The 10,768-nt window shown below is 40.9% G+C and overlaps 1 protein-coding gene across 1 annotated transcript in view; it reads left to right on the top strand.

Annotated features, from left to right (window-relative positions):
• The first annotated feature begins 9,236 nt into the window (after window positions 1-9,236).
• LOC124166053 (coiled-coil domain-containing protein 174) overlaps window positions 9,237-10,768 on the top strand; it is a 543,217-nt gene continuing 541,685 nt past the window's right edge. Inside the window, exon 1 of the mRNA XM_046543649.1 lies at window positions 9,237-9,559. The gene's annotated coding sequence lies outside the window, so the exon portion shown is untranslated. The remainder of the gene's footprint in view (window positions 9,560-10,768) is intronic.

Here is a 10,768-nt window from a genome sequence, read left to right as displayed (position 1 = left end):
CTGACTTCCGTCATCAAGAATCAGCAAACCCCTCCACCTCCGCAGATAATTCCATTTTAAGTCTAAGATGCAAAAAGTGAGAAGTTTCCTTCGTACATGGAACGCGTGAATAATTACTGCGATCTCATGAACGTCTGTGATGATTCATAAAAGGCTCAACTCCTGCGTTCATCGATCGGAAAAGATCATTAGTACAATCTTGCCGAATTCCTGGGACCAGATGATCCAATCAAGAGAATCGATTTCTCAACCCTGAAGGCTCATTTCGAGAAAATCCTGTCACCATCAGTATCAACCGTCGCGTCGTCTCTCAGCACAACTTTTTCAGCATCACTCAACTGCCGCATCAATTAATCTCGGATAATGTCGCATCGCTGAAGGGAAAGTTGAAAGGCTGTGATTTCTACGCCAGTTGTCCTAATATCACCTGTAAAAAGAAGTTCCCCATAGCTGATTTATTCATCCGTGCTCAGTTTTTCAGAGGCCTGAAAGACAGCAGGATACGCGAATCGACACTGCAAGGGACAAATCTCAAGGATTTCTACGGAATAGGGTAGTTTCCTTCATCAAAGAAAACGAAAGGCATTGATTGCGTTTCGTTACCCATCATTAGTGTATTCATTATATATAAATTATTTGGTTTTAGAAATACCGGTTTAGACGAATGGCAATGGTCCATTTTTATCCTCATTTGAAAAAGGCCAGATTGGCGCCCACGCGATGCCACTCCACGTGACGTCACAGGGACCTAGTTTCTATACGAGTAGATAGGAGTTATGCATCGTCTGAGATTACCAATGCATGCATGAGGCGCAGAGCTCAGGGAAACATGTCTTAATAATCACTTATTAAAACTGGCTAAGGTCGGAAAGTTTTCTTCGTTTAATAAGGTATTAATAATAATTATTTAAGCCAAGCGCTACCAGCTAGCAGGGTACTCAGCTACCCGCTAGCAGCCTGCGTCATATCAGCGCTCAAGCCTCCCTCAAGGTCACCTCACAGGGCGGCAGCGGGAACGAGAAATACGTCACACGGAGAGATTTACCGGCATTCATACTTACCCGTCGCGTTTTCGCGCGCTTGAAAATTTTCACTTTTCATTTAATCGCGAAAAATAGATATCGTCATTTAAAAATCTAAATGCGTTAAATACGTACTCCAGGAGTAATAATCTTTCGATTTAGGCAATAAAAAAATAATAGGAAACCACCCTATTCAGACGAAAGCCACAGCACTGGAGGCATATCTCTTCGAGTCGGGAAAATTGAGTAAACCGCCAGAGGAGACATCGGATCAAGCCGCAGATACAAACTAGATTTATCGTTGTCAAGAAGGAAAACATCGCAGCCGCCGGAGTTCCGAATCTCAAGACATCCGCCGTCAGTCCACCTCTCATTCGCGTCATTTTTCCCAGTCCCGCAATTCTAGAGCGTCTGGATGCTGCGTTCCGTGAGTCCATTTGGGTGATCAGGTGCTCTGAACTTATGGAATATCCCACGCTCTTTGCAGTAATTTACGAACTCTTCATTCCAGAAGATGCTACCATTGTCCGAAACCATTACGGAAGGGTAGCCATGAACCGAAAAGATGCCTTCAAACGCATAGCGATAGTTTTGGCAGAGGACGGAGCGTCACGGATCGTACGGACTTATGCTCACTTTGACCTTTCATCCACGCACATCAGGAAGAAATGGCTATCAGATGCCCCTTTTAAGTCGATATGCACCCTCTCCCAATTCTCATCAGGCCGACACCAGGGATGAATCGGCGATTTCTGCAGATTGTATCGGACCTTAGCAGAGGACTCACAGCTCTTCACGAAACGCACTATGTCTTTGTGTAAACCTTCTCGGTACACTTATCTCCTGGAGAGCTGCTTCATCTTCGTGACACCCAAATGCGACGCATGAAGCTATTTAAGAATTTGTGCTGGGAGAGACTTCGGATCACTGCACGATCAGAGCGGAAAAGCATGTAGCCAGACACAGTGTATAGGCTGTCCTTGCGGCTGGTCTTTAGCTGCTGTAGAAGCGATTGCAAGTCTGGATCCTTTGCGGTTTCCTCAGCGAGAATATCTGCAGTGATTGATGAGATGAAGATTTTGAGCAGGGTTTCAACGTGCACAGCGTTGATTTCTTGGTCGATTGAGATCTCTGGAGAATAACTATATGTAGAGGCTGGGGCGCGAGACAAGCAGTCGACATTCTCGTTCTCTCTCCCCGTCTTGCATCGATCTGCCTAATCAAGACCACTCAGAAAAGATGCATACCTCAGTAAACGCGAAGAACTCATCTGTGGTAGTGGACGATCTGGGTGAAAAATCCTCGAAAGTGGCTCATTATCTGTGACGAGAACGAAACGATTTCCAAAAAAACGCATTTGAAGAAGTGCGTTGTTGCATTTACGATGGCCAAGGCCTCTCTGTCAAGCTGATTATAATTTGGCTCGGCCTGCGTCAGAGCTCGTGAGGCGCAACCAAATGTGCGCTCATGACCATCAATTTCGTGGCTCTGTACTGCAGCTATCCCGTTTGGCGAGGCATCAGTTGTGAGTATGGCTTGCTTTGATGGACCAAATGAAATGAGTAGTCTATTCCAGCTCAACTCTGATTTGAGATATGCGAAGGCAGCTTCTTCAGCAGCAGACCAAACGAAGCATTCACCTGTTCTTAGCAAACGGCGTAGCGGTTAGGATTAAGAGAAGTCTGTTATAAACTGGGAATTATATGTGACTAAGCCCAGAAATTTCTTCAATTCAACCCACATTCTTTGGTCGTGACATCTGAGAAAATGCTTGAATTTTAGCTGAGCACTTTTGAATCTGATTGTGCGACACTATGTCACCAAGATCACTGATGCTTTCCTTAAAGAAAGAGCATTTCTACATCTTCATAATACCCCAAAGCCGCCTAAAAGGCGTGTGGCAGGGGGTGTTAGGACACCAGCCGTTTACAGATTAAAAAAATGAACTGCTCTAACGAAGTTGGGACTAGCGTTTATTAAAGTCCTTTATGGTTCGAGGGAAAAATGAATTCCCAAATCTATCCGTTCGGCAAAACATCTCTCTTAATTTATCGCTTCTATCGGACCTGGAAATATAGTGTGGCTCTAATATTATGTTCACTATGTCGCTCTGAAAGATATACATTCTCAATTGTTCAAGCAATATAAGCCTAGCGCGCAGCCTCCGAGTCTCCAGCGGTTCCCAGCCAAATTCGCTTTACATCTGGGTAACACTGTCTGTACGCCCGTAGCGGTTATTGACGAACCGCGCATCCTTCCTTTGTATTTTATACAGTTCGCAGATTAAGTATTTCTGCACCGGATCCCATACGCTCGCTGCATATTCAAGGTGCGGTCGGACGAGAGCGAAATAGCACCTTTCTTTTACTTTCTCACCCGAAAATCTTCCCACAATACGCTTGACAAATCCTAATTTCTTCAGGGCTATGCCGCAAATATTCCTTATATGTATTCCCCACGAGAGGTTCGTGGTTATCGTAACTCCCAGGTACAACAGGTACTTCGTCTGTTGCCTTTATGTTAATACCATCCACAGCATGAACATGGTTATAGGTGGACAAATTCCGCAAGAAATGTACCGCCATGCATTTGCTCAGATTAAGTTCGAGTGCCCACTCTTGGCTCCAAAAATGAACGTTTAGTCCGATTATACAATTTCATAGTCAGAGTAATCAGTAATCTCGCGATTGATGACAGTATCGTCAGCAAATAAACGTATTTTACTACTAATGCGGGAGCAGAGATCATTAATGCATACAATGAACAAAAAGGGGACGATTACGCTTCCTTGCGGAACACCTGATGTAACTTGTACAACATCAGAGATAATTCCGTCAAGAACTACTTTTTTTTACGATCACTGAGAAAATCGCGTATCCAGTTTACACTGTTTCGTTTAATCCGCGTGAATAAAATTTGTATAAAAGTTTGTTTTGAGGCTCCGTGTCGAAAGCTTTCTTGAAATCTAGAAATAATGCGTCAGCTTGTCTTTCCGATTCACCAGATTTTAAAACATCTTGAAGAAAGAGTGCGAACTGTGTTTCGCATGATCTATCTTTTCGGAATCCGTGCTGACAGTCATGGAGGAAGTTACGTATGTCCAAGAAAGTCATGATATTGCTAACGACGATATGCTCAAGTATCTTGCCTATAATCGATGTGATTGAAATCGTATATAATCATATATAATAATCCTTTGATATGGTAACGAATTTTGTGTAGGAGTCGCTAAGTATCTCACCAAATTTAATGAAGTTGCATTTATCAAATAAGTATAAATATTGCGATTTGGTTTTACGGCTGACACTACATCAATTTTGAACTTTCCAAATATCCCCCCCTCGCTGCGCCACCTCCCCACATATTCCTCGCCGGCTTCGATGGCAGGTGGTAAAAACCTCGTCTTCCATTCTGAGGTTGTGAGTTCGAGTCCGGCACGAGTGGTTTCACAACCGCTCAAGGCATGGGTGTTTTTGTCCTTCCTAAAAGTTAGCCAGCTTCGGTAGCAGAGGGGTAAAGTCCTCGCCTGCTAAACCGTAGGTCGTGGGTTCGAATCCCGTCTGGGCCCTATTAAGATAATGAATGTTTATGTTGAACTTTGTTAATCCTCCGCTGTTATGGCCGTGCGGTGCTGTTTATGGGGAAGTAGGCAATAAATAAATAAAATCTTCTTAAAATATGTCCAAATCATTCCGTCTTTCTCTCTTGAACCCTCCTTGAGATATCAGCCACGCCTGCCTGTTCCATCATTGCCTTATTCCTAATCCTTAGACTTCTTGTTTTCCCCATCATCAATCTCATAGCATTATCATCTCTGAAGCGTTCATTATATTTTCGTGGGCTTTCTTAGCATGCCAGGATTCACAGGCATATGGCAAGAAAATTCATTGCATTCTTAAAATATTTTTGTCGTATTTGTGACTGCGCTTAGTTTCGCCAGTGTAAGTTATAAGTCATTAGATAGATGCGCACTAAATAAACTACATTAAAGAAAATGTGAGCAGAAGGGAGCTTAGAAGGATTAAAAGAAATATTTCGTCCAATTTCACAGAATACCAAATGAGGACGTAAAAGAAGAGTAAAAGTAATGAATGCTCGGGACGGTAGCACAAAATCAGAAGGAATTGGCAAGTGAGTTCATTTTCTGTAGCCGGAAGGTGGAGCATAAAGGAATCCATGGTAAACTAAATATTTTCTCGTGATTTATTGCCCCCATTTCTGCGAATCCTTAATTTTTTAGATGCGTATCTCGGCACATTAAGGGAAGTCAAAAATCCTCTCTTGATACATTTTAACGCATAAGGTTAGCGATGTAAAATATAAAACTATAGGACAATAAAAATTACAGTTATACATAGTAGACGAGATTCTGAGAGCCAAATTGGCTAATTCAAGAAAACTTTTAACGCAGTGCTTGTTAATTACCCTCTCTTGAGTAATTTCACTTAAAGCAGTTATGAGATGCTCCTAGTTCCTTGTATTGGTGAGAATACTACCTGTTTGCTAGAGAAACACAAGGTTTGGCTACTACTTTTTGAAATGAAAAATAAAACTGCTGATTATTCGAATCGAAATGGATGCTTTATTGAAAATACTGAAAACAATTGTTTGCAGAAGATACATTACTGCTCACGGTCTTAAAGCAATTTTTACAAGATACTGGAATGATATTGAGGTGAATATTTCACCCGGGCCCTCATTTCATGTGCCCAATATAAAAGTCGCTAATTCAGTCGGAATATCTCTCAATTCCCACGATCGTCCTCTGCGTTTGCTTTTTTTTCCTTCAGACCCTCAAAATTTTCTACAGTCTAAATCATATATTGTCCTTCCTTCTCCTCCAATTCCCTGATGGTCTCTTCAATTGGCTTTCTGTTCTTCTTCTTCTTCTTCAGATAATCGTAGCACATACTGCTCCAGCCGCTAGCACAAGCACCCTTAGTTTTAAGGTTTTCGCAGCGATTAGATGCACTATTATAATTCATTTTCGGGAATACGTCTGCGTGCTATTAATATTTAACTCAACGTTTCGTTCCACTTACTGGGAACGTCGTCAGGAGAATGAAAATATAAACACCTATCATACCGTTGGAAAAACTGGTCCATTGTTGTTAAGGTATTTAAAAAAGTAAATAAAAATAAAAATAAAATAAAAGCCAACTTCTTTAAAACATCTAATATAAAAAAGGAAGATGAAAGGTGGAATATTGTAATTAAATTTTCGAAATGTATCTCTTCCACACATGGCTTAAATTATATCCATCATCCCTGTTAAAATTCATTGGTCTCTTAGAAATTTCTATCGCCTCTCTAATAAGCCGTGGATAATATGCAGATTTTCTTGCAATGGCTTTGGCCTCATCCAGGAGGATCTTGTGTCCTGGCCCCGACATAAAATGATCGGCGACAGCTGAAGTTTCCCATTGCCTTGCCTTCAGCGCCCTTTCATGCTCTTTCAGCCTTGTTACTATCTTCCGTTTGGTCTGTCCGATGTAACTAGACCCACATGAACACGGAATCTCATATATGCCTTCCATTTGTAATGGGGGAACAGCATCAATGACGGATGGAAGTAGGTCTCTGATCTTCCTCAACGTGCCAAACCTGGTTTCAACGTTGGCTTTTCCAAGGATGCGAGCAATCCGGTCCGTTGTTCCTGATACGTAAGGCAGAACTGCAAAAGCACTTGGTTTTGTTTTCTCCATCGGGGCCTGAACTTCCCTTAAAGCTCTCCTAATGAATGAATTAGCATATCCGTTTCCTTTTAAAATAGAAATAAGATGTTCCATTTCACTTTCTACGCTATCTTCATCAGAAACGGCAAGGGCTCTATGTCTTAAGGTCTTGATAACGCAGGACTTCTGACGCGGGTGATGGTGTGATGCCGCGTTTAAGTACCTATCTGTGTGGGTCTTCTTCCTAAAGACCGAATGTCCCAAGCTTCCGTCTTGCCTTTTCCTTACTAGAACATCAAGAAACGGTAAGGAGCCATCTTCTTCGATTTCTTTGGTGAACTTGATGTTATCATGAATATTATTCAGGTGTTCATGGAAATATTCAAGAGCCTCTTTCCCGTGTGGCCAAATAACAAAAGTGTCATCAACGTATCGGAGCCAGCATACCGGTTGATATTCACTTGATGAAAGAGCATCGGCTTCAAACTTCTCCATGAAGAGGTTAGCTATGACCGGAGAGAGAGGGGATCCCATAGCAGCTCCCTCTACTTGGGAATATATTTCTCCGTCGTAGCGAAGATAGCTGTTTTTGAGGCATAATTCTGCGAGATCGGGTACATAATTAGGGAGCCCTTTCTGAGTTAGTTCCCTTAAAATCAGAACTGAATCATTAACCGGAACTTTAGTAAAAAGACTCACAACGTCAAAACTGACCAGAATATCATTCTCTGATGTTCTTAAATCCTTTAGTAGCTCGATGAAATGGCTTGAGTTTTTAACGTAGGATGGAGAAAACAAAACCAAGTGCTTTTGCAGTTCTGCCTTACGTATCAGGAACAACGGACCGGATTGCTCGCATCCTTGGAAAAGCCAACGTTGAAACCAGGTTTGGCACGTTGAGGAAGATCAGAGACCTACTTCCATCCGTCATTGATGCTGTTCCCCCATTACAAATGGAAGGCATATATGAGATTCCGTGTTCATGTGGGTCTAGTTACATCGGACAGACCAAACGGAAGATAGTAACAAGGCTGAAAGAGCATGAAAGGGCGCTGAAGGCAAGGCAATGGGAAACTTCAGCTGTCGCCGATCATTTTATGTCGGGGCCAGGACACAAGATCCTCCTGGATGAGGCCAAAGCCATTGCAAGAAAATCTGCATATTATCCACGGCTTATTAGAGAGGCGATAGAAATTTCTAAGAGACCAATGAATTTTAACAGGGATGATGGATATAATTTAAGCCATGTGTGGAAGAGATACATTTCGAAAATTTAATTACAATATTCCACCTTTCATCTTCCTTTTTTATATTAGATGTTTTAAAGAAGTTGGCTTTTATTTTATTTTTATTTTTATTTACTTTTTTAAATACCTTAACAACAATGGACCAGTTTTTCCAACGGTATGATAGGTGTTTATATTTTCATTCTCCTGACGACGTTCCCAGTAAGTGGAACGAAACGTTGAGTTAAATATTAATAGCACGCAGACGTATTCCCGAAAATGAATTATAATAGTACAAGCACCCTTGTTATCAGGGCTATCCCTCCCAGTGTCGACTTCCTTTTCCCACTTAAGTCTACACCCCAACACGTTCAATGCAATGCAATAACGGAATAATTTTGATTCATTAGCTATAAATCAATGAGTTATTTTCCCGAAAATTAATTTAATGTGTATCGTGTTAGATTTTATTCAATCATCATACACCCAATTTTTATTCATAAAATTAAATAATTCCTCTATAAACATGTAGCAATAAATATAGAATGGCATTTACAATTATCTCTTCCGGAATTATAAGGAATCATGTTGTTTGAGCATTGAATTATATTTCCCGTGGTGTTTCGTAATATAAGAGGTATTCATTATATTATCCTTCTATTCCTTGTATTATATTCTGTAGTTTCTTGTATTCTTCTTCTAGTAAGAGATTACAGTTTCTCACATTCTTTCACCAGTACAAGGCTCAAGATTCGGAAATGTTGCTTATAAACGTTCCTTGGTCGTTGTTATGGAAATAGATATGCTTTATACGTATTAAATGGTTACGTTCCTCCTAGCTCTACGCTGTAAATGATAAAAAAAATTTGTTTTACATATATTTTTGTTTGATTTTAATTCCTAAATATTTTGGTAATGAATATTTTAGTCTACAGGTACCGCCTAGTGACGTGAAAAAATAAAAAATAAAACACTCGCGCTGTGCTTGACAGATCCGTTGCTCCCGACGGGAGGTTAAACTTCTCTTGTAATATCTCCATAGTCCCTCCATATTGCCTTTTTCTCCAAACCACATGAACTCAACTTTGAACTAATTTGACCGCCACCAGTTTAACCGCCGCAGTCGATCGGGGGCATGTTTCTGAGAACCTGAGGAAGAGAAGCCAGGCCGGGTAACGCCGCCTGCCTCTTGTAAGATAAGCTGCAAGCAAGATCGTTTGGTGTATGAATCACGTCAAATCACTTGGTCATAACGAACTGTAGGATAGCGCTGCTAGCATACCTGCCTCAGTTCTCTGCTACACGTGTTGAAGTGTGTATGGACTGTTTTTGTGTGTGCGTAGCTGTTTCCTTGACTTTGTGAAGAATAATAGTGCGTGTTACTTGAGCGAAAATTGGTGTTGTACCGGATCTTCCTTGGGGGGCTAATGAAGGAATATGCTGCTGGTATGGTGCCACTAGGGGCTATGATAGCCGTGCATTTTTAAGGCGAGTACCTAAGTTGGGGCCGTGCAGATGCCTACGATTCGAGACCGAAGTAGTCTGTTATATTTTCCTTCCGGAGAACGACGGCGTGGAGATGACATGAGTCGCGGTCATTCAGAGGAAGCCATTTTCATCATCTGTATCATGTCGAGTGAGTATCTTGAGGACACTCATAGCCTTAATTTTATTTCGAGTAATATTGATTGTGTTTTGGTAACAGTCGAATATTTTACCTAATGGCCAATTTTTGTCGGGTTTCCTCCTAATTTAGTATTATCCGGTTGTTCCATATTCTAGACAATACTTTCCATGGACGATATGGTTGCGATGGAAATTGAAATAGGATTAAAACGATACTTACCTTAATTTCGAATGCGTAATTTACGCTACAGCAACCGTCAGAGTAGGCCAAAGACGATGGAAGATAAAAGACTGATAGGCGACATACATTGATTACTCGCTCTACCAATTAAAAAACAAACGAACAGTTCCATAAGGCATTAGACAAACTGTTTCTGCAACGATAACATGATAAAAGATCAAACACTGGTTTTATTACCCATATTTTATTTCTTAACCGATTTATGTTTTGACAATATTGACTGTCATTATCAAGGTCAAGATAAAAATTGTTTTTTTTCCAATCGGACATTTCCCGTATTCAGTCGTCGGTTTGGTTTAGATCCCCTAATTTTCAGTGTGAATTGCACACTTTCACCGACACTTTCTCTCAAAATGCTGTGCGTCTTGCTGATAACAGCTTATATTTGCTCTAATCGATTCTCTCGATTTTTTCCCAATGCACATCTCTTCTATTTTCCCTTTTCTAAGCCAACCCTGCCTTTTCACCCTAAAATTTCATGCAGAACTCTGTTCTCTTATCAAGTGTACACGTTTGAAGTTGATAATTCCTATAAGTATTAGTAGTTCGGTATTCCCTTCTAGTGATTCGTAGTATGTCAAGCAATGTTCCCGCATCACTGTTTCAATGTCAGCAATTCCAGCTTTTTTGTATATGCCTTCGTTGTTGTGTTTTTTCCGTTCCCCATCTGATTTTACGTAATAATCTTAGTCATTTTCGCTCCTTAATGTAAATTTTATCTCTGTCAGTTTTATTGGCTATTCCGATCCATGATGGTATCGCGTATGTCATTGTGGGTTTTATGTACATTGTGTTAGAAATAAATAGTAGCACATCTCTTGGCGTTGAATTGTTGTTTGAAATTGGTACTAAGCCGGTCTTTACAGTAGTATTGTTAATATGTTCTTTAAAAGCAAGTTTTTCGTCCAGTGTCACCCCAAGGTACGTGGCCTTGTCTTCATATTCCATCCCCTGCTGTCGTATACGGTGGATTGGGCA

Source organism: Ischnura elegans, chromosome 9, assembly GCF_921293095.1.
Source record: "Ischnura elegans chromosome 9, ioIscEleg1.1, whole genome shotgun sequence".
NCBI lineage: Eukaryota > Metazoa > Arthropoda > Insecta > Odonata > Coenagrionidae > Ischnura > Ischnura elegans.
The sequence above is the reverse complement of the archived record's forward strand: the minus strand, read 5'-3'. Positions and strand labels throughout refer to the sequence as shown.